At 33.3% G+C, this 26290-nt stretch overlaps 1 protein-coding gene across 4 annotated transcripts in view; it reads right to left on the bottom strand.

Annotated features, from left to right (window-relative positions):
• Spock3 (SPARC (osteonectin), cwcv and kazal like domains proteoglycan 3) overlaps nucleotides 1-26290 on the bottom strand; it is a 422602-nt gene that overhangs the window by 147299 nt on the left and 249013 nt on the right. The gene's annotated exons all lie outside the window — the stretch shown is intronic.

Below are 26290 nucleotides of genomic sequence, written 5' to 3'. Positions count from 1 at the left end.
AAGCAGTGAACTGAAATTCTCTTCATCGTTATTGCCATGTTTATGTTCAATGCATATTTCATTATTTCAAGTCCCAAAGCAAAAAATATACAAGCAGCAATTGAATGGTGAGTGACCTCTACAATTAATTTTAAAAGATAATTTTAAAATTTATCAATGAGAACTACACAACATTGTTTCATTCATTACTGTGATTCAACAAAATCAATTATTTTTTCTGCATAATTCTGATTTGATTTTTTTCGATTGCTAGTTAATTTACATCATTGTCCCATAAACATTCTTCTATTTGTGTTGAAAAGGACTTTAAAAAAATATTTTCAAAATCAATATAAATTGGGATAGCAAGAAATTAGATATAAAGAAATAAATGCTAAGGAATAATTAAGTTTCATTCTACTTAAGGTTTATATTCTACATAATAATGAAATTTATAAACTTCTGTTGAATTAAAGATTAACTTATCCTAATGATGTTCTATTTTTAATTCTGACTAATCATATTATATTTAAAAAAGTTCCTTTAACATTTTATTGGAAATCCTAGATAATTTTATAACATGAGAGAATAAAATAAAATTAATTTATTTTGCTCGCAGATGACATGATTATATAGAAAATCCAAATGTATCTCAACAACAATAAAACTCCAGGAACCAATATACCAGTTCTAGGGTAGGATTAATATATAAAAGTCAATTATTTTCCTATTTGTCTGCAATGAATGAGTGGAATTTAAATTTTAAATATAATGGCATTTTACAGTAGCACCCCACAAAATGAAATTACTCAGTATGCATCAAACCAGATAGTCATAAGATCTATATGAGATATAGTCTCTCCCTGTTGCCTGAGCTTTCTTTCTGTGTCCTGATCGAAAATCTCAGAGTATCTTGACCATTCTGTGTGTGACTCAGCCACCTTCAAGTTTTTCCAAGAAAGTCTGAGCTCAAGCTGTGACCTTGTAGGTTCATAGACACAAATAAATTTGTTTAGAATTTTGTCCAAAATACAACAATGAAAGAAGAAAGCTGGCCCCAGCCTTGAACAAAAATTTCTCAAGCCATCATATAAACTCCACGATCCGACCTCCTCACTATGGACACATCTAGATGGAACATCCCTTTTTTACTCACTGTCAGTCATGAGGCTAAGCTGCAATTCTCTGTAAATTTCCCCTAATAAATGTTTTGGACTGATTATTCTGGAGGTTAGTTCTTCTTGATTTGTAATTCCAATGGGCCCCTTGTTCACAGTATTTGAACAGTCCTTGTGGGAATTCCCTTTCTGCCAGTTTTGGGGTTACTTTAAGCAGGTTTAGTAGGACAAAACATGAAGAACACAACAACAAAAATTTTGATGAATGAACTCGGAGGAAATGAATTAATGGAGAGATATTTCATAGTCATGAACAGAAATACTCAATATTGTCAAGATGCCAGCTCTTCTCCAATCAATCTGTAGATTCCATGCAATCCCAATCAGAGTCCTCACAAGTTGTTTTTTTAGACATTGAAAAACTGATTTCAACGTTTATATGGAGAGGAAAAAAATAAAAATAAAACAAGAATACCCCCAAAATATATTGGAGGACATAAACAAAGATGAAAGATTGACACTACCTGACTTAAAGACTTAGATAAAAATAAGGAATCAACAAAATGTGGTATTAGTAAATTGTCTATTTAGACAAATGGATTAATAAAATAGGGAACCCAGAAACAGACCAATATAAATACAGTCAACTGACCTTTAACAAAGGAGCAGAAGTAATTGAATATTGAATGTATACTCTTATTAACAAATTGTGCTGGAACAATTAAATATTCAGAAAAATAAATAAATAAATCTTACATCAAAAAGTGACTGGAATCTTACACCCTTCACAAAAGTTATCTCAAAATGGACCACGGACCCAAATGTACAGCACAAAACTATAAACTCCTAGGATATTACATAAGAGAAAATCTGTTTGATTTTAGGCTTGGCAAAGACACAAAGAGCAAACACAAAGGCAGGGTCCATGAGAATTGATAAACAGGACCTCTTTAAAATTAAAAATGTATTCTGTATGAAAAACACTATCAAGAGAATAAAAATAAAAAGCCGTAAAATTATAAAGAAAATAACTTTTTATCTCAAAGCTTTGGGGGTGAGAGAGAGGGACAGGGCAGTAAAGATTGAACCATAAACAGAGAGTAATAAAAGTTTATAAATATAAAAGTTGTCAACATTCCTTTTTTAATTAATTTATTTATTGCTGTAGGTGGACACAATACCTTTATTTTGTTTATTTGTATGTGGTGCTCAGGATGCAACCCATGGCCTCAAACATGCTAGGTGAATGCTCTTCCACTAAGCCACAACCCCAGCATTTCAACATTCCTTTTAATGTCTGTGCTATGTGTAGGATGTTTAAAACATCAACATTGGCTATATTTTCTTCTCTTATTAAAAGAAATAAGTGTTTGTATGTCTAAAAGAGTTGTTCTTATGAAATTATAGAAATTCTATTTAATATTCTCTCCTTGTTAAAAGGGGCAAGGATGTCCACAATTTGATTGACAGCTATTTAATAATTCTACTAGCACCATAAAAAAAGTTAAAAAAAAATAAAAAGCAACCTTTCGTGATAGAAGATAAATCAAAGAGAAATGACTAAAAAGAAAATTGTTGCACTATGAAAAGGTCAGACACTTAGATTTACATAAATGGCACTTATGGAAAACATTTGCATTTCCTGTCAAGTGATCACAAGATGAAACATAGACAAGAAAGTTGACATACATTATCCTAAAAGACATGTGCCTTCATGAGAACAATTTATTTTTGCCCTCAAATATATTTTGATTAAATTGCTAAAATCACTTTTAAAACTTGTTTTAAATATAAAACTGTTCCTAATTAGATTTGTCACTAAACATTACAAATGTGTCAACTTGCCATTTGCCAAAAATAGTCAACGTGCTTTTTTAGGAATGAATTCCTTTCATGTCTTACTCTGCCCTTCTTATAGATACATGAATATATACACACAGGACTTTCTATATTCACTTCTAGCTTAGATGTACTAGGTGCAAGAAAACCTTTGAATGTCTTTAGTACTACAAAGGGAATATTATTTTAAAGAATTTTATTGGTGTATGTAAAGAAAAATTTACATTACTTAATATTTACTTTTGAATTTCCTGGACATTAATTTTATTTATTATCAGTTATCCACAATATAAGTTCTTTTAGAAAAAAATATTTGTGCCTATTATTCAGAGCTATATGCCCTCTGACAAGAATAGTCCTGAATATTTAAATGCTCAAAAATATATATTTAAAAAGTATGAATAACTGGCTTTACTAGTTATCTTTTCTTCACCTACAGCTGCTTTATTGATCAGAACATTCAATTTATACTATGTTTATTTTTACTGAAAAATTTATTTGTTTTATATTTATAACATGGTGTATTTTTGATTTTGACTTAGGAAAGAGTGACATAGTTCAAGGCTGTAAGCTCTTCTAAAAAGAAGGGAGGGGGTGGGTGAAGTAGTACGCTCCTGGAATCTCAGCAACTTGGGAGGCTAAGTCAGAAGGATCACAAATTCAAAGCTATCCTCAGCAATGGTACAATATTAAGCAAATCAGTGAGAACTGTCTCTAAGTAAAATATAAAAAAAATAGGGCTGGGGATGTGGCTCAGTGGTTGAGTGCTCCTGATTTCAATCCCACAAACAAACAAATAAATAGGAGATTCAGAATCAGGTTCTCAATAGTCATTGAGAAAAGTGTCAGGGAATCTGCTTGTTGCACCCTCTCCATTTCTATTGGGTCTTCCCTCCCTCTGTTGGTTTTTTTAGATCTTTTATTCACTTCCTGTCTCATCACCTCCACACCCTGAACAAACCCATTTAAAGTCCAGGAATACAATAACATAGCGAAAGATAATCTGAATTGTAGTCTCCTAACTGTTGCCAATTTGAGTTCCTCAAATTTCATATGCATTTTTTCTATTATTGTTTCTGGAGAATCACCTTTGCTTTCAGATTTTGTGGGTACAACCACACCCTGAATCACAGAAATAAGCCTGAAGATGTATTAATTCACTGCATTTTAACTTTCCAATGTTTAATAAATTCACAATTTGTGAAAAAGACACAAAGATGTTCTAAAAAATGTTCACTAAAAGATGTTTCATTATCTTGGAAATATTGGAAAGCTGCATGTCTTTGATAAAGAAGGAACATTTTCTTGGATATTAATCTTCAGTCATATTCTAGACTTTCCCTGTCTCAGTGTTCAGGCATTGTCCCAGAACCTCACATTTCCAGTCAAGTGCAGGCTAAGCTCTAACTCCAATGGTATGCAAATTTAGGAAAACTATAATGACAAGCCACCATGTTCTAAAATATTAATTTTATCTGCTGGGCTGCAATCCCAGCAGCTGAGGAGGCTGAGGCAGGAGGATGGGGAGTTTAAAGTCAGCATTAGCAAAAATGATGCTCTAAGCAACTCAGTGACACACTGTCTCTAAATAAAATGTAAGATAGATAGGGCTGGAGATATTGCTCAGTGGCTGAATGTCCCTGAATTCAATCCCTAGTACCAAAAAAAAAAAAAATTATCTTTGAAATGAGCCTTGATTTTAAACAAAGCATCTTTCAGAATATCATCAATGAACTCCTTTAAAGTTGATGTATGTTTTATAAATAAGATATAATATGTTGGGAGATTTTTGTCATCAAAATGCCAATTTTAGTTTTCTTATTCTTTAAATTTTTAAACTGATCCCTTGGAATGCTGTTTTTCAACATTTCTTATTCCTAATATATATATACTTTAAGGGATATGTTTCCAACTAACACAAATTTAGCTAGAACACAAATGTATTTGTAGTCTGATATTAGATCTTTTTAATAGTGTTCTGTTAAAAATATTTTCCAAACTTAGTTGTGGTTTTCTTTGATAATGATCTATTTAAAAGAATACTGTGTAAAATAAAAATATTTAGGGATTTTTCTAGCTACTTCTTTCATTAATTACTTTTAGTTAATTCCATTGTAGTTAAAGGACATAGTATGATAATTATTTGAGATTTATTTAATAACCCAAAATAGCTGTACTGATCTCCACAAAGGGTAGACTTTTAATATAAACTTCAGTAAGGACCTTCACATGCAAAAGTATTTAAAAGAGCTGAAGTCACAGAGATTATCCCATAGCAAATGGGCATGGAAAATAATTCTAATGATCTTCAGTGCTAAGGAGCAAATGAGTGTAATGATAAAATTTCTGGAATTAGAAAATAAAAAAGCGACCTTTCACCAGCATTTGAATGGGGACTCCTCCACAAAGTGGGATCTGATCAAGCTGTGAACAATGTGTAAGATGTATATAGGAAGAGTATATTTCTCGTAAAAATTGTTTTGTAATTGTGGTTGTTCTACTTTGGCTGAAAGAGCCTTTTGTTTAATCCAGGAAGTGGTGGGAATCTCAGTGGGAGGAATAATTGGAGTTAGGTAAAGATGTTTCAAGATTTTTCCATGAAGAATTGTGAGTTCATAGTTCTGAACAGAACTTTTTAAACAATTGGTTAGAAGAAGGGGACTTTGAAAGATTAGTACAGGAGATGGCAGAGGGAAATGCTGTTAAGGAAAGAATGGCTGAACTCCAAATAAATGATGGTACCAACACAGAAGCAGAGGAAACTGTAAGAAAGAGGCAGACTTAAAAGATACTTGTGAATGGAACATTGACGTAATTATTGTTTGAGTAGGTAAAGGAATGAGAATATTCTTTATTAAAAATTAGAACAGTATAGTTACACATAGTAGTTGGGTTCATTTTGTCAAAAGGATACATGCATAGAATTTGATATCAATCACATTCTTCTCCACTATTCCCTCCCTCAGACTATCCTTCCTCTACTGATCTTCATTTCACTTGTTTACTTATTTTGTTTTGATTGACAGTCTCTACATATACATTAAAGTGAATTTCCTGTGCTATATTTATATATGTATATAATGTGGTTTTGTTAAAGTTAATGAATGAGAATATTCTTTCATTTGGGGAATGTAAAATTTTGTTTCTAAAAAAATGAAATAGAAAAGGTAGGAACTATAGGTTTAAAATTACTTAGTTGTTGTAGACATTTTGTATTTCAGATGGTGAAAATCAACCTGGTAAAAAATGTTGAGCAGGAAATTTCAAGTTTGTAATTTGAACACATAAGTCATCATAAGCATGAAACTTTTGAATTTAAGGTAAGAAATGTGAAGTCAATGGTTTCAGCTTTGAACACAAAGGAAATCCAGGGAAACTAAAAAAGCCTGAGAAAAAGAGAATAAAAGAAGGGTGATATATGCATATGAGACATATTCATATTTAAGAGATGAGAGAATAAAAGTGGAAAATTAAAAGGCTAGAAAACACGTGTCAGTTATAAGTACAATACAATACTAGTAGTTAACAACATTCCACTTAAATGAAAATGGTAATCATATAGGTTAATATTGCACATGTCAAGGAAGAAAAGAATTCCAAGCAATGAACTGCTAGTATGCAAGGGCAAATACCTCAGTAGTCAAGATAAATGGTACTGGTATTTATTGAGTACCTACTATGTGTCTGAGGAGAGGGTGGGGGCAGATAGAGAGACTCTCTTAAGTTCCTATAAAACATATAATGTAAGTATTATAATCTATATGTATAAAATAGCGTTAGAGGCTCTATATAGTTAAAAGGCACTTCCATCCAAGGCTGCTATAAAAAGTGGAACCTGTATTCATTCTGATTCTAGAAGTACCCTCAGAAAGACAAGAAAAATTTCAGTAATGCAAAGTAATTGGAAACTAATCTTTTGTTAGCCTTGAAAGAAATGAAAACAGATTGCAAAACCTTACTTGGAGGATGTAGGTAAGAGCTGATGCATACCCATAAGATAGATTCATTCTTTTATTTTTCATTCTTTTAAAAAATGCATATCTACTATTTACTGTGCAAAGTAAATTATACAAAATGTTGGGAATAAAAGAAGCTGGCATAAACACAGTAATAACAACAAAGCAATAAAAAGCAAGTATCACAAGAATTTTATCCTTCTGAAGAAAAGTGTAGAGTGGGAAACAATTGTGAATTACATAAAAATCTAAGTGAATGCAAAATTGTGACTATGACCATACAAGGAAGGATACATAATTCTGTGATGGAAAAGGATATCTGAGCTGGAATCTGAAGGAAGGAGTTATTTATTAGACAAAACATGTCTGTGGAGAACCAGTACTTCAGGAATATATATTATATAGTAGGAGCTCAATAAAACCGGTCTATAAATTGCTCCTATCCAATGCCCCCAGTCCTATTTAAAATAGTTCAAAACCAGAGTCTTCATCATCATATTCCAAAAAAGTCATAGTATATTTCTTTTAAGTAGGAAAAATGATATTCCAACAAATATATTTCCAACAAAATTGGTTGACATAATTGCATTTATTTTCTCTTGCTAAAGTCATTGCTGCTAACCTGATATCAAGGATATAAATGAATAGCTATAGTGGCAAAAAATTTATCAAAATTACTGTGTACTAGAAATGCATACAGCAAAAACCTTTAGCTGATTTTACTGTTTTCTAGATTTTCTTTGGCAAGTGAGCAGAACAATTGATTTATGATACCAAACTTTAATTTGTGTGATACTACAAGGAAGACATTTAAAAGAGATTAATAAATGGGGCCAGTAGGGGTAAAAATGTGTTTTGCCAAGCATGGTAAACATTCAAATTAATCAATAATATCTTTTCTATCATTGCTGTAACAACCTAGAAATGATTTTCAGGAAAGAAGTATTATTTATTCTGGGGATTTGGTTATCCTTGTCACCATCACAAAATAGTAATCATTAGGAATCACCTTTGAAGTACACATCTGTCCTGGGCTTTGGACACCATAGTCTCCATACCCCACCTCCATCCATTTAGGGCCACCTAACTCTCCTACAAATAGATGTGGACCCCTCACTCACATATGGTGAAGGTTAACATAAATCCAGGGAGGACAGTAGACAGAACCATGGCAACCAATTACACTTCCCAAGAAGGTAGGAAAATCTTATCAACCTTCACAAGATGTTAGAAACATAAGAATGTATGATTGGAATCTGTGGACAAAGAAAATAAAAAAAAAAAAAAAAAACCTTTTTTTTTTTTTTTGTAGTGATTTTGTCCCAGAATTAAAAAACAAAGCAAAACAAACAAATAAACAAAACAACACTGATGTTAAGAAAAATAATTAGTTTAGTAACTCCAAAACAAAACCAGAACTGTCTGAATGGGTTTGTTTCATAGACATTGTCACTGTTTTCCTTTTTATCAATTGTAGTATTTTTCCCTCCTATCATACTCTGAAATATAAAATAGTACCAAAAAGAGAAAAAATTAACTGCAGTTCTATCCTTGTACCATTTTAGTATAATTGGGAAGGCACCCTCTAAACTGATCCTCTGAGATGCTTGCTTCTTGGCTAATGCCTTTGTGTGGACCTTCCCCTTGAATGTGAACTTAAATCTTTGACTTGGTTCTAGTATGTAGGATAGAACTAAAGTGATGAGATGTCACCTCTCAGATTAGATTACAGGAAGGGCATGGTGGGCTGTTTCAGCCTCCTTTTAGTATACTCTCTTAGAACACTCATTGTGGGGAGAAAGCAACCGTACGGTGAGTGGCTTTAAGATGAGGTTCCTAAGGCCTGGTAAGAACTGTGAGTGTGGACTTATAGTCAGTGAGGTGCTGAAGCCTACCAAGAACCTCTTGTGTTTGCTTGGAAGAGGATCTTTCAGCCAGTCTTGAAATGACTCCTGTATAAGCCAACAGTTGGAGGCAACCTCATAAGAGACCTTGTACAGAAGTACCCAACTGAGCTTCATCTAGATTTCTGACTCATTTAAACTGTGAGATAATAAATTTTTGCTGTTTCTAGTCACAAAGTTTGACAATAGCTCTTTGCACAGTCATGAAGAAGTAACATAATTTCATTTAATATTTCAATATATAATTCCACAAATATATGGAAACATTACCTTATTTCCTTTAGTCTTTTCCAACAAAATAAACAGACATTAAAATGTGTTTCATAAAACTATAGTTTTAGTTTAGATCACTATTTCTATGTCTTGAAAAATTAATGAATTGGCTTATAGAAGTAAAAGAAACACATCCTCTGGAAATATTGAGAAATATTTCTCCTCAAAACAACCTCTGATATTCATAGAACATCATTTGATTTTTAGAAACAAATGGAAACTATTCTATTGAGTCAAAATGTAAATAAGCAAAAAACTCAAAAGCTATAAGGCAGAAAAGATCAGACTAAGATAATACCCTATGGAATATGCCTTACTACTTAGATGGTATCACAGGTGTTGATATTTGCATGATACATTCAAACAGAATTTATAGCAACTTAGCAGCTGCACTCTAAATAGTGTCTTATAAAAAGTCTATTAAGCAATAATTGCTATTCAATATTCATGACTTAATGAAAGTGACTTGTTGCAATTTTAAGCCATTTTAGAATCATCATTATGTAAAACTTTGACAAGTAGAAGCTGTTTATATCAGTGTGAGAGAAAAAAAAAATGTGCATGTATTCTTTTTAACCTCCCCCCACTTCGTATTAAGAAAGTAGAAAGCAAAGTATCATATTCCATTTAAATTTTTTTTGGTGTATGTTTGTATGATTTTAACAAGAAGATTTTTTAAAGTTCTATTTTATGTTATTGACAGCTTGCTATAGAGAGGCATTACATTCACATTGGCAAGAATGACCAATGAGAAAACATTCCATTTTATGCTTATAATGTAGGTGCTGATAATTTTTAAATATGAAAATAATAATGACTTTTGTAAAAGTTCTTAATAAATTCCAATATATTCAGAGAAAAGATATCTGCTTAATGTCCAGTTATGTGAAAATAGTCAACTCCAACCAGTCGCAGCCACTGGTCTTACAGATACTTGTTTGGAACTCATCAGGGAGGAAAAAGACACATTGATAAAAGTATATCCTATGCAAGTATAAGTTAAAAAGAGACTATAAAAGACAAAGGGGGGTGTGAAAGGCTATATCAACATTTTGGTAAAAAAAGATGTATCAAAAAATCACAGAAAGCTTAGGCTACCATCAACCTCAACTAGTTCAGTTATTATAGTTTGGTAAAAATAGATGGAAATGGGAGGATGCTCATCTGATTTGCCTATACAGTGTTTCTATTTTGCTTATATTCTGTATCAAATTTAAATATCTCAAAATATGAATGAAAGGTATAATCTCATTACTTGTTTATATAATTTGCACAGAGATTATATTTTTCAAGTTACAAGTTTTAAAAAAGGAAGGTTGTGAAGATTAACAAGGGAAATAATCTTAATAGCTTTAGAACTGTGTGACAGCAAAACTTTTTCATATATATATATAATATATATATAATATATATATAAAATATATATATATCATACTCTTCAGAGCTGAGATTTTTTTTTAACCTCCAGAAAACTGGACCATACAAATCTGTAAATATCAGTTGCTAATAGTCACGCCATGATTTCCCTAATATTCATTCTTGTGTCTATTTTTATTAAAGATCTGTCTCCATGTAGACAATGCAATTATCTGAGTGAAGAAACAAAAACTGATACATTACTTCCACATACCCCTCACATATTATGGTCTGTATCTGTGGTGTCCCCCAGGAGCTCATGTGTTAGAAGTTGAGAGGCAAAATGACTGGGTTAGGACAGCCTTACCCTAGTCAAAGCATTAACCTCCTTTAATTAACTGGGTGGTAACTGTAGGTTACTAGGTTGGGTATGGCTGGGAGGGATGGGTCACTGGGCATGTGCCTTTGGGGTATATATCTCATTCCTGGTGAGTCAAGTCTGTCTCTGCTTACTTGGTGCCATAAACTGAGCAAGTTTCCTGTTCCATGCCCTTCCACCATGATTTTCTGTCTCACCCCAGGCCAAGAGCAATAGAACTAGTGGTCTGTGGAATGAGACCTGTGAAATTGTGAGCCCCCGATGAACTTTTCCTCCTTAAAATTGTTCTTTGTCAGGCCTTTTGGTCACAACAGAGAAGAGGTAAGTTTTGCTGTTTGTCTCAATGATAACCTTTTTAGCAAATCCAGAATCATACCCTTTTCATAGGGTTGACACTTTCATCAATATTCCTATAATCTGAAACAGGTCCTCAGTTTTCTACTTTTTTCTATGATGTTTGTTCCTTTGAATATTATAGGCCAGTTATACTATTGAGTATTACTCAATTTGGGGTTGTCTGATGTTGCTTCGTGATTAGATTGAGGTTAATGCACTGTAGCAGGATTATCATAGAGGTGATATTGCCTTTCCATTGCATCATATCACGTTTCATTAATAATGATGTTAACTTGGATCATTTGAATATTGTGGTATTTTCACTATTCTTCACTGTCAACCCTAGTTGCACTTTAATTCCCTGCACAGGGCCATCCATCCATTGGGATAGTTATCATCCTATATTAGTTGATCCTGGGTAAGTATGACCTGCTTTTGTTTTTCAGGTTCCAAAATGCCCTACAATACCATGATCCTAGGAGCACCCTCCACACCCTACAAGAGAACTTCCCCCTCCTTCTGAACTTTCACAGCTTGCCTCATCTAGTGTGAACAACTAGCATGCTCTATTTCACCTCAAGGTTTTGAGCCAAATTATTTAGAATTGTTCAGAGGAAAACCTCTTATTCTCTCCTAACTGCATTTTAAAGAGGTTTTTGCTTTTACTTTTCCATCAAAACTTTTTTTTTGTTTTAAATCTACTTATTATGTATTGATAAAGACCATGAATAACTATAATAAAAATATGTCTTATTTATTTATACAGTGTTAATTTTTTTTCATTATTGCCCTGCAGTTCCTAAAAATATGCTGGGTTGGACAGTAAATTATGGGTCCTTTACCCATGCTGGCCTTCAGGATGTTGAATATAGTATCAATTTTTACTGATTTTATTTTGATATTCAGGAGCAACAGCATTATCATAGCTCATCTTTGCCTCCTTCCATGACATCATCACTTGACTTCTAGGAAGCTACACTCTTTTTTAACATTATGCCTTACTCATTCTGAGTCTCGCTTCATAGTTTCTCCTCTTCTCTCTTATGTATTAATATGCTGGGTTTGCCACAGGTTTCTCTCCTTGGAGCTATTCTCTATTTCGCTCACTCTATTGATGATATCTTTCAGTTCAGTGGCTTTAAAGGCCATGTATCTGCTGATACCTGTCATATTTATATCTTTAGCCGAGACCTCTACCTTGAATTTGAGATTTATATTTCCAAATGCCTACTGGGCATTTCCACCCAGAAAACAATGAGGAAGTTTAAGTGCAACATGTTCAAAAATGTAGTCCTTCTTCTAAGCTTTTTTTCTCTTCCTGCAGACTTGTCATCCCAGGTGCGGACAGTTCAACTGGCTCAAACCAAAAAACTGTGGCATCATCTTCTCATACCATATATTCTACCCATTAGTAAATTAGTTGCATGTCCTTTGACATGAATCAAACTGAACCATTTCTTACCACTTCCACTGATATTTTCCTGATGTAAGTCCTGCCTATCTGAATTACTGCAAAATTTAACAGGTAACAGAATTCTGCTTCTACCTCCACCATGCTTCCAGTCTCCCACTTCCCCCACCGCAGTGCCCCACTTTCAGTACATTCTTGACCCTGTTAACAGAAAATTCTCAGTGTCCAATGCAGAACTGTACTCCTGTTCAGAAGCCTGTAACTGCTCCTCATTTCATTCAGAATAAAGTCAGTGTCCTCCAGGGACAAGGAAGGCCTTGCACAGTCACACCCTCTCTTATTTCTCTGAGTTTAATTCCCACGGATGTGCTCTATTCTGGCCACAATGGCCTCCATGACATCCCATGAGCATGCTAGCATACTCCTGCTAACATGTGTAGTCCTATCTCCTTTGCTCTAGCTCTCTTCCTATCTGAAATGCTTTTACTCCCATAGCCAACAGATCAGCTTCACTGCTACTTCAAGTCTTGGCTCAAGTCTTACCAGATTATAAAATTTTATATATATATATATATATATATATATATATATATATATATATATATATATTCTCTCTCTCTCTCTCTCTCTCTCTCTATATATATATATATATATATATNNNAAAAAAAAAAAAAAAAAAAAAAAAGGTCTGCTTTTTGCAGACCTCACCACAATCTAACTTCAGAGCACTTCTGTCATCTCAAATGATCCCTATTCCCCCTCTGTAGTCATCTCCTTCCCACATCCCAGCTCCAGGCAGCTGATTATATATACTCCTGATCTGTAGTTTACTTTACTGAACAGTCCACAGAAATGGAACTTTCCAGGTGCACTCTTATATTTGATTTCTTTCACTTGGCATGATATTTTCTGGTTTATCCTCGTTTTTACTGCACTCTGCTAGTAAAATTTTACATGTACCATGTGCATATTCACCAAAATACCTTTTGGTGTGAACATTTTGATCACGGCTTTTTGTGCAGGCATCTAATAAGAAAGGTTACTGATATATGAATTTATGATTTACATAATTTATTCTGAAAAATATTTTAAAATATCATATAAACAAAATTTTTCATTAACAATTCTGGATCTGAATACAAAATTTGGTAACTATATAATCTAAAATATTTATATGTCTCTGAAAAATAATATGAATATAATTTGTTTTAAGAATATTGAACTGCCATATAACATTTTCACTTTTCAAGTGTTCTCATTCACTCTCCTGGCCTGCCTACTACTATACTAATTTGACGGACTTGTCATCTTGATAAAAAGATAAATCTCCCACAGTGAAGATGAACTTCTGAGTATTTCAGCACATTTTGGTGACCCATCAGCATAACTTCCAGTATTTCTGAAAGCAGGCAAATCTAAATTAATGATGAAGAGTTTTGTTTTACTTTTCAATGCATAATTTATAGCAGTATACTCATTGCCTTCAGATCATGCCGTAACCAAATTTGCTTGGTCTCTGATGCTAATGCTTCTGCAGCCCTCTCAGGTGGTGGTTGTGAGCTTAGAACAGAATGGGTGTCTCAATTCTCTGTCACTTCTCTCCTAAAACACCAATTTTTAAATCTTATATTTGGACTTCACCATTCTTTCTTATGATAGACATCAAAAGAGCTTTCTCCTAATTATTCCTCAATCGTTACTGCTCCTCATATATTGTCACTCATTTCAACAGAATTCTTAGTGATTCTGATATCCGTATAGACTATATTTTCAATAACTTTGATGACAATGATCTTTTTCTCCACCAATATTAGCCATTCATTTCTAAAGTTATACTCTAGCTCATGTTACTACTAACAGCTATAAGTGTCCACGATCACAAATCTCGGCCCATTCCCTCTTACATACTGACTGCCAATAATCCTTCCACCCCACCAGCATCTTTTTCATGTCATTTCCCATGCTTATGTCCTTCTTTCTCTTCTAACCCATTGCATAGTCTATAATTACTAAATTCACTTTCCCTGCACACAGTTTCAACTTCCTTGCTTCTTCTCACTTCTTCATAGAGTTAGAAAAATCTCAAGTTTGCCTTTGTACACATGCATCTGTACACATTTGAAATAAAACACATGTCCCCAGTATGTGGTCTTATTTTAAACTAATGACAACTAAATTCACATGGACCCTAAAATCATACATTGATGCTGTTGTTGTTATTATTATTATTTTGTACTGGGGAATTGAGCCCAGAGGTGCTCTATCACTGAGTTCCATCGTCCAGTTCTTTTTATTTTTTATTTTAAGACAGGGTTTCACTAAGTTGCTGAGGGCCTTGCTGAGCTGCTGAGGGCTGTTAAATTGCTGAGGCTGGCCTCACACTTGCAATCCTATGTCTCAATCTCCAAAGTCACCAGGATTACAGGCATGCTCCACCTTGGCTGGTTTATATACTGCTTTGCTAGAACATTCATTCTCCACTCTATCTTCAGGAGCACTGTTATACAAGAACACATACCTCGTTGCAAACTCCTAATTTTTTTCCACTTCCTGAGTCCCTCTTTCTGTCTTCCCCATCCCAGTTACCTGAAATTATATTTTTCTAATTGCTGAAGGAAAATAAATGGAGTTTTTTTTTTAACTCATCTTTCTTTCTCTCAGTCTTATGCAAAAGTGGTTGACATTTTCTTCAAACATATTCTGCATCCAGCCACTTCAGTATAGCCTCACTGGCACTAACCTGGATCAAGCCTTGCCATCTCCTCTGGATAATTGAAGGAGCTTTTGAAAGAAGTCTCCCAGACCCAACTCTTACCCATTACCCCACAATATTTTCTCAAAGCCACAGTGATCCCCTGATTAACTTAATTACATAATAAAAATACATAGAACATGAAAAAGTGCTATGAAGAGTAATTGGGGTGCAAACATTGGAACATCAAGGCCTCGGGAAGGTTGCCAGTTCAATAGACTCACTATGAGAATCTAAATGAATAATAGGCCCTTAAGTGAAGAACTATTTACTTGCTCGTTTTCTTTTTTTCTCATTCTATTACAGTGAAAGTTCTAATTATGATGGCAGTCTTCCTCTCTTTTTTGTGACACTCTTTCCTCAGAAACAAGAACTGCATTCCTTCCACAAACATGAAGGACAGTTGCATGGGTCCATGAAAGAAAGTACCAAGATAGAAAATTCAGTTCTTTGTTTTCAATATAAAGTTAGTGTGTTGAGGAAAGGAAGGAAGGAGAGTGACAAGTTTAAAAACTGGTGTGTAAATCTTTGATAACATTTTATGTTCAATCATAACTAGTTTCAAACAGATTAATTTTCATTTATAAAGTTTACAAGCATCCAAATGATGCTTTGAGCATAGCATTCATTACCTTTTAATGGTAATACATGCTGCTCATTTGACATCATTTACCTGGTTCCTGCTAAGTTAATGAATCAAAAAATAGAGAAGGAAGTAAGGAGTGATCAATGAAGATATGGATAAGCTACAAAATAGTCTATGATTTCTGCAACTAATTAATGCTTGTGAGAAATGAGAAAAATAGGTCTAAATGAAAAGACTCAATTCTCAAGGAATAAGGAAAATAAGAGAGAAACATATTGGAAAAAATGTGATGTAGCATTTATAATTAAAAATATAACGACAACTTTTAGGCCTTTTTAGAGACACATCTGAGAAATTATTTATTAATTACCAAGAGGACTATTCTAACTGCAATAAAATTAATTTATGTGTGCCTCATAACATTATATGATAAAAGAATAAAGGAAATAATAATGATGAGAAAGTAAACACAGAATTTAATTAAGGGAGTAGACAGAAAAAGATTAAAATTTTCTATTTCCCCTTTATGGCTATTTTCAAAATGAAACACAATAAAAGCATATTAAACTAATAATTGAAACATTTTAGTCCAATTAGATGTAATGATTTTGGAACTCATTCATAATGCTACTCGTAAGTATAAATCTAATAATGCTTAATTTTTTAAAATTTTCTAGTTACCAAAGTAAAAATGTGCTCATTATGAAAATATTATACAGTATAGAAATGTTTGGTTTGAAAAGTTGAATAGCTTGCAAACTCAAGGATTTCATTTTTAACAATATTGTGCTTATCAGTTCAGAATTTTTCACTTAACCATCAAAACATGACTTTGTGCAGATTGATCAGGGGAATACAAAGGTGAAAAAGATAAGGAGAAGTATAGACCATAGCAGATTTTAGGTGTTGCTTACTCACATAACAGTAAAGCTACACAGGAGATTCTCTCTCTCTCTCTCTCTCTCTCTCTCTGTGTGTGTGTGTGTGCACATACTGGGGACTGAGCCTAGGGGTGCTCTACCATTGAGCCACATCCCCAGCCTTTTATTATTATTATTATTTTTATTTTGAGATGGGTGTCTCACTGAGGCTAATCTCAAACTTGAAATCCTCCTACCTCAGGGTCTGAAGATACTGGGACTACAGGTGGTGCCACTATGCACATCAGAAGAATGTAAATTTTATGAGATACAGAAGAGGGAGAAATAACTTCAGTTGAGGAACACCATAAAAAGATTCACTAATTATAAAAAAAAATGTATTTGGAATTTACTCTGACAGGTGGAAATATGTGTCTGTTACCACAGTATATTTATTACCCCAGAAGATAAAATCTTAGTTTTGACAAAAGACTGATAGTGGAGTACAGCTGCCCAAACAATGCTGTGGAATAAAAGAACTTCTCTGGCAGGTCAATCACGTCACTGGGTATGATGACAGTTGACTAGAATTGTGACAAAAAAGAGGTCCTATCAGCTATATCAACACCAGGATGAAAGGGTGACACATTGTGCTTGTATCCAGCTTGTTTCATACAATGTTTTCAAGGATGTTTGTATGGTATACCTTGGAGGAGAGACAACATAGTTATCCGAAGCAGAGACCAGGTATGTTTCCTGAGCAGAGCAATGAAAACAACACATCCCTCCAGGGAAAGGAGTTGGGCAGGTTTGGTAATGTTTTCTATTTAAATTTTTGGTTTTGTTCCTATAACAAACCAAAGTTGTTTAAAATAATACTAATATATTTTGTTTCAGTCTGGAGATTAGAAATCTGAAATGGGTCTCACTGACAACATATCATCATCAATGACTTCCCTTAGGAAGCTCTAAAAAAAGAATTTGTTTTTGGTGCTTTTGTCTAATATGAGATAACTGATTTGTGTGGGTTTATCTCAGTGTCCTCTGCAAATTAGTACAACCAATATGGAAAGCAATATTGAGATTCCTTGGAAAACTTGAAATGGAACCACCATTTGACCCAGCTATCCCACTCCTGGGTTTATACCCAAAGGGCTTAAAAACAGCATAATACAGGGACACAGCCACATCAATGTTTATAGCAGCATAATTCACATAGTTAAATTGTGGAACGAACCTAGATGCCCTTAAATAGATGAATGGATAAAGAAACTGTGATATATGTATATACACAATGAAATATTACTCAGCAATAAAGGAGAATAAAATCATGGCATTTGCAGGGAAATAGGTGGAATTGGAGAATATTATGCTAAGTGAAGTAAACGAATCCCCCCCAAAAAATGCTGAATGTTTTTCTCTGATATGAGGATACTGATCCATAAAGGGGATGGGAAGAATGGAGGACCTTTAGATAGGACAAAAGGGAGGGAGGGGAAGGGAAGAGGAAGGGGGTATGAAAGATGGTGGAATCAGATAGACATCATTACCTCAAAATACATGTATGAAGACAAAAAGAAAAAAATAAAGAAAAAGATTTTTGTTCCCTTACATTTTCAGTTCCTAGAGTCTGTCCACATTCTTTGGCCTGAAAACCTCTTTAATTCATTCATGTGTAATGTAAGATATTTACAGGTTAAGGTACAAATTCCCTAGGAAGGTCATTGCATTGTCTATTGAACTCCTTAAAATATTCTGAGATTCCCTCTTGCATAATTGAAACCAACATATGTAATTATATCTATCACATTGTGGAAATTAGGGCTCAGTGAATTGATGCAAATATTGTTAATTGGGCTACTGCTATTGCTTTGAGTAATAAATCATCTTTTTATCTCTGATCCATTAGCCTTGTGTCTTCTTCCAGATTCCATGGAATTGTAGAGGCTACCTGTCAATTAGAGTGAACTCTTAGACATAACATAGTTCTAGTCAACATTTACGAAGAACTAAACTTGAACTTCATTCAGGTCAGAATCAGTATCGTGATTGCCAACAGCAATAGGGAATCCTCTAAAGGTAACAAGAATGCAACTTCCAGTTACAAATACTTTAAAAAGAATGTAGGAAAGGAAAGGAAAGAAGAAAGATCCTATGATAGAAGTCATTTTAAAAAATGTATCTCAATGATAGACTAACATTGTAGAGTACATTATTATAACATCCCTACATTGAAATGCTTTAGGGGTTCTATATTTGGGACTGGGGTCCTTCATGGCTGTGGTATGTTTTCCCAGGCTGTGGTGCCTGGGAAAATTTCTGTGCAAAGGCATAGGATGCCTAGTTGCTATGGTAATGCCCTCCATGCTAGAGTCTTATCAGCTTCGACCTTAATTTTAGGCACATAGCTCCTGGGAATAAAATAACTTACTTGCTTGATAAGTACAATGTTTCACTAAGCTCCAGTGCTCCTGGAGCTGCCCACCTAACAGTAACTACAGACTATGGACTTTCTGGAAAACTGCACAAAGCTCCTAACATTGCATATTGTAACTGAAATGTAACTACAAAATAAGCACCCTTACTGATACTCTAAACAATAATGCAGTTATGGTCCTAATGACCTAATGGAACCTATTGGTATAAATAAATGTGGCTGCTTGGACAAAGAGCCACTCTGCCACCTTCCCTGTCTCTGCACCTTGTCTGTCTCTCTTTATTATTATTCCTTACAGAATACTATTTAAGAAATCTTTTCATGCACTTTTATAGTCCCTGGAAGATTTCAAAAACAGAGGGTCCTAGGTGTCTTTTGAACATGGTTTGCCCTATTTTCCAACAAAGAGCAATCATTGTCACAATCTGACTATGAGAAATTAACAAGGTGAATCACCAGATGAAATTTCAGAGGACTCTGATAACTACAGTTTCATTTTAAAACAAAATACATCAGCTCATTCCATCATGAAAATCCCAACATGCAAGGACAACATGGTTAGCTTCAAAATTTCCTATCTTGGTTTATGAAGGTCTGTAATTGAATAAATACATTCTTTCCATTCTGCAGTCATTCATGCCTTTTTCGTGCTGGGTAAAACAATTTACCTCCTCTTTGTTGCAGTCTATATTTTTCCAAGTTTATGACCCTGCCTTTTGTCCTAGGAGTCTATATTGTCAAATTGTATGTCCTAATTTTTTTTCAAACCTGAGCTCCACTACCTCTACACCACCTGAAATGAGACTCCTGATCATTTCCCAGATTATACAATTTTGTGTCCTGTTCCCTTACAGCCATAGGTAAAATCACTTAAGCAGGACGACCTTGAAAATCAATGGTTTTGGTGGTAACTAAAAATTCACATTATTTGGATATAAACATGAGTGAACATGGGTATTTATTTATTCATGGGTATTTATTTGATGTAATGTGTGTGTGTGTGTGTGTGTGTGTGTGTGTGTTTGAAATTGAGATGTTAACCAGCATGGCACAGATGTTTCTTTTGTTCTTATAATAAAAAAAATAACATTGTTTTCTATCAGTTAGAATTTTGTTCTTGAATCATCAATGATGGTAATGAAATATATTAAGCAGATTTAGTGTTAGCACCACAACACCAAGACAATTTTTAAGGCCTTCCAGCAGCCAAAATGCTTGGTATTAAAATTCATTAACTTAAACCCCAGGAGATGATAATGAATAGCCAAGATTCATGTAAAACTGACACTTTCTTTTTTTTCTTTATTCAATTTTAAAAAACAAATTAAAATGTGCTATTAAACATTCTGCACACAAAATGCTGTTGACCTCCTTTTTATGCAAAGCCCTTGGCTAACATTCCCCACTTTTCAATGGAAGGACATGAATACGAATACACTAGTGGCCTAATCCATGACTTTGTTTTTATCCCAATGCCAGTTTTTATTTTCTCCAGACTTTCAAAAACATAAATGGGAGAGAGATCATCATTCTATTAGACATTAGATACTATGAATCATTGAGTAAAACCCCTTGATTAGTAAAATTATTCATAATATGAATTAATGGTCTTATCATGGATATGAGGATGGGAATAGTATATCTCCTGGTCCTCTCTGATGTCACAAAATCTGTACTTATTTTACATAATACTAGCCTACAATCTCCTTATTTCCGCTACCCTATATTAGCTATGTAGTCTTTCAAAAAAAGCTACTGCTTTGTGATGTGGTTAATGTATGCTAGGTGGTCAATAAGTATTAAATGAATTTAAAAATTCAGTGATAGGCCTGCTTTCTTAGACATATAATTTTTTAAATAATTTACATTTGTCCTCAGATTTTGCTTGTGTAACCATTTCTTGCTATCAATATTCATTATATCATATTGTCAGAAAAAAAGAGAAAAAATGTTAATAAGCAGCAGGTCAACTTTGTTGCATATGATTTAAAGGAAATTAGACATTAGATCTTTATAATCTCTAAGTCTCACCATGTGCTTGTTGCTGTATATCAAATTTTTCTGAAACCATAGAAAAAAAATGGCCACTTAAAATACACAAGATCTAATAACTTAAAGCAATTAGGCCATTCAATCCCACAATTTTACCCAACCCCATCACATTAAGTAGGCAGAGATTGAATTAAAAATACTATATTTAACTATGTACATAAACACGAAGTTGATAATATATATAACAAAATTTATATAAAGCAGAGGGCAAGGGAAACTATAAAACTACTTGGCTTGCTAAAATATTCTAGTTCTAAAAGAAAGTAGCATAGGTTATGAAAAGATGAAACAGATTAAAAACAAATCAAATAATTAAAATTAAATTTGATGAATTGGAATATGCTACTACAGGAACAAATTTTGTTTTTATCAGGAAATGTTTTTGAGGTGTCACCATTAACCAACAAATATTTACTAGAAATTATTTGTATGCTAATATCTGGTGAATCTGAGCCCAGGACTGCAATGCTTAAAAAGATACAAAGGATAATCTCCTCCATGATGGGTCTTCTAATCTTCCTATGGCGCCTTCTACTATGAATCCTTGTACATTTGTGAAGAAGCCCTAAGACTTTTGCAGACTAATGAATTCTGTTTTGTTGTGCTAGAAAATATGGAAGATATAGAAAATTAGCTATTTTTAAAGAATCTTTTTTATTAATAAAAATTGAAAATACTTGAAATGTTTCACAGAGTACTTAGCATTGATATTGTACCAACTGATGTAAAATATACAAAATGTTTAATAATGCTTTTCCATTTACCAAGACTCAGTCTTTTACTATTGTTTCCCTATCTCCCTGTGTCTTCTCATTTTTCTTTCTATTTCTCTCTCCCTTTATGATTTTTCTTTTTTGCAGTAAAAGACACACTAGTAAAGAACTTTTGTGTCTCATTTTCATAAAAATGTCTTTATCTTGCCTTCAATAATGAAGGTTAACTTTGCAGAATATTCTGGCTTGATTTTTTTTCCTTTTTTAGCACTTTAAATGTATTAGTCATTGTGCTCATGCTACAATTGTTTCTGATGAAAATATAGTTATTATTCCTGTCCTCTTAGTGGAATGTACAGTATTTCTTTGAACATTCATTAGACTTCTTGGATCTGTAAATTCTGTAGTTCACTAACTTTTGGAAATATTTATCACTGATAATATAAACATTTTTTATCATCTTCTTCTCTTTCTCCTCTTCAACAAACTTTATTATTAAAAGCAGCTTTAGATTCACAGCAATATTGAGCAGAAGGCACAGATTTTTCTCAAGTAACTTTAGTCTCCACTCATGTATAGCTCCATTATCAATATCACCCTTCAGACTCGTATATTTTTTGAAAATGGATCAAACTATATTCCCACTTGTTATCACCCAAAGTTTATAGTTGACACTGAGATTCACTTGTGGTGCAAGTTTTATGGGTTTTAGTCAAATATATATTGGAATATTTCCATTATAATATACTGTAGAGTATTTTCCCCTGCCCAAAAAACCCTCTATGTTCACTTATTCATACCATCCTATCTCCAATTCTGGTAACCAATATTCTTTTTACTGTCTCCATTGTGCTTCATTTTCCGGAATATTTTATACATATAATTTTAAATTATGTAGCTTTTCATATTAGCTTTGCATTTTTTTTCACTTAGTAATATGTGGTTAAATTCCTCCACATCTCTTTATGAGTTGGGAGCTATTTTTTTCCTTCTTTTTTTTTTTACCAAATAATACTCTATTTTCTGGTACTACCATTTATTTATTTATTTATTTATTCTGTTGGCTGTATCTGTCAGGTATTTTCTTTGAAAAGACGCATTCACTTTATTCATTATTGAGAATATGTCCTCAAAATACCTAAATTTGAATAACCACACTTTTGTTAGTCATGATTTCAGATAGAATTGTTATTCTGTCAAAAATGTGGGTAAGTTGTTTCATCTCAATCATATAAGTGGCTTCCCTCTTTTCTTCTTCTACTTCTTTTTTTTTGTTTCTTTGTGTGTGTGTGTGTGTGTGTGTGTGTGTGTGTGTGGTTCGAGGGATTTTACCCAGGTGCACAGTACCACTGAACTACATACACCATCCTTTTTTTTTTTTTTTTTAAGGCAGGCTTTCACTAAGTTGTTCATGCTCTCCTCCAACTTGTGAACCTCTTGAATCTGTGTCCCCAGTAGCTGGTAGGACAGCTATCATGTGATAGGCATGCACTATCACACCCAGCTAAGTGCTTTCTCTTGAGACAACCATTTGGCTTCATTTTGCAGAATTTTATGAATCCTTGTTATTTTATTATGTGGATTATGCAAAATCTTACAAAAGTATTGAGGGTAATGCAATTATTCTATTTTACTATATTATATCCTTGGGATATTCTAAAATTAAGCTTATTTTTTTATTTATTTACTTACTTATTGGCTTCCTTACTACTTACTTACTTACTGAATTGGTCCTGGAGGTTGAAACAGGGTCCTGTACATGCCAGGCAAGTAATCTACCACTAAGCTCTATCCTCAACCCTATTAATCTTATTTTGTACTACAGTTTTCTAGCAGCAAAGGGAATAAAAAGACAACAGCCATCATTTGGGGTGCAACACCAGAATATATTTTTTACTGTGCTTTGGAATCATCACTGAAAATGTTAACATATTGAAAATGCATACACATTGTAATAATACGATTTTGTTGTTGAACAAAATTTTTAATTGAAAATACCATTTTTAAATTTAAATGGCCTTTATTTTGAAATGTTTTCAAAAATTGTTGTATGATTTTTGACCTCACTGACGCCCTGGAATGTCTTGGAGATCTCCAGGAGTTCGTGGTGGGTATTGTAAGAATATGGTTAACGTGCAAAATCAGTCCTCTTTCCAAAGTCAGCCTCATCTGGAGTGCCTACTAGCACAGAAATAGCCTACAGTTACAAAAGAGCTCAGTGCTCTTACGTATAACTTTACCAGCATATTGCAACCTCCAGAACCTTCATTCAGTTAACTGCTTCATAGAAGCCATATCTCATCCTGAATTTATGCATCTTTTTATTTTGGCTGAAATTGCAAGACTACCCATGTCTCTTTTGTGTCTCATTCCTTGGCTGATATAAATAAAAGGAAAAGATAAAAGGTTTTTAACAGTACTTGGGGATCACCTGTTACTTTGGATCATGTTCTTTCCAGTGTTTAAAGTGTCCCTATTTCTTCTATATCCTTATTTTGCAATTACTGCAAAATATTGAGTTATATTTCTCATTCCACAAGAAAATAATTTTTTTTCTCATCAGTTAAAGAGAAAATATATTTTAAAGTGTTCAATAAAAGTATACATTTTTAAAGTATTTTTTTAGTTGTAGATGGACAAAATCCCTATATTTATTTATTTTTTATGTGGTGCTGAGGATTGAACCCAGTGCTTCACACATGCTAGGCAAGTGCTCTACCACTGAGCCAGCAACCCCAGGCCCAAAAAGTATACTTTTATTCTCGATTTTCTGTGAATACTTTTTGTTTGCACCAAACTAAATATTAGATCCAAATCTGAAAAGAAAAAAAGATACAATTTGAAACATTAACCTTGCAAAAATTTAACTTCTATATTTCAACAATTATTCAAATAATGCAGTCAGGTAATGTATTTTTTATGCATGTATTTTCCTGAAACACTGCACGTCAGCTTACAACTGAATGCAAATTATATTCTATTAATATGGCAAAGCAGAATCAATCCTGAATTACTACAGGCAGTTTACTATAAGAAATAAACAAGGAAATATTAAGGAGCAATATCATTCAAATAAAAGAATACAACAAAAATAATGGTACACTTTTCATTTGCTTTTTAAGACAAAAAGTGATTCCCATCTGGCTCTTGAGATATTTCAAGAGAGAATTATGCCTGAATAGACATACAATATCTGAGCTAATCCAAGGCCCATGATAACCTCATGAATGTAGCAGAGTTGCTCATTAGCCCATTGCAAACCCGTCCTATAATTTTAACTTCTGTGGTACATCACTTCCTGATGAAGCAAACATTGATAATACAAGCTGGATTTTTTTTTTCAGACTAGCAGATTGATAGCACAAATTATTCAGTGAAAGAGAAGCCTCCAGTAGCTTCAAAGTGTTTGCTGCATAAGAATGATTAAGTGCTTCTGTACAACACCACAAATCACAATAATGAATCAGATGAAAATCTCCAATAAGAAACTTAAATGCAGCAGCTGGCCTTCATCACAGAGTGATGTCACAGTGTAAAATGATGACATTCTAAATAGCCTGTGTTGGCAGCTTGTGCATACTCAGTCCCATGGTAGTGCCTTGTTTTTACAAGCACATCAGAAAGAAAAACTGACAAATCAAAAGACATCACCCACTTTTTAAACATTCTCAAATTAAAACAAAAAACAATAAAAACAGTAATTTTTCACACTGATAATTCCTAAGATGATAAAAGTACCAAAATGAAAAGTTCTATAATCCTATGTCAAAATTGTTGTAACCTGTTGTACTCACGTTAAATTTTACCCATTTATATTTTGATTTGTTTTGAGGGTGCTCATTTTGAGATAAGTACATGTGAACTTTTATTTTATTTTAAAATTTTGAACAACAATGGAACCAATTACACTAGTTTTAGCAACATAGAAAACTATACAATACTTCAAATATAGAATAGTGTGTAGAATATTTTGAAGAAAATATAAAATAATCAAATATATGATAAATTACAGTAAGTGTAATTAATTAAGTAGTTTGATGAAACTCTGTCTAAAAGTATATTCTTTTAACTATAGGCATTGATTTAGGTATCTGTAGAAATATATATCATTATTTCCATGATCAATACCCATGATTATTAATTATTATATCCAAAAATTTACTTAACATCACCACAGAACAGTTGTTAATTAGTGTATGTGTGTGTGGGGGGGGCACCTCTTAGCTAAGCAGAAAGTAATGATTTGCTTTATTATAGGATGTTGTCATTGGAACAACATATGGTTTCTCAATGGATTCTTTTTTAATATTTATTTATTTATGCATCTTTAGTTTTAGGT

Source organism: Marmota marmota, unplaced genomic scaffold (genome assembly GCF_001458135.2).
Source record: "Marmota marmota marmota unplaced genomic scaffold, marMar, whole genome shotgun sequence".
NCBI classification, from domain to species: domain Eukaryota; kingdom Metazoa; phylum Chordata; class Mammalia; order Rodentia; family Sciuridae; genus Marmota; species Marmota marmota.
The sequence above is the reverse complement of the archived record's forward strand: the minus strand, read 5'-3'. Positions and strand labels throughout refer to the sequence as shown.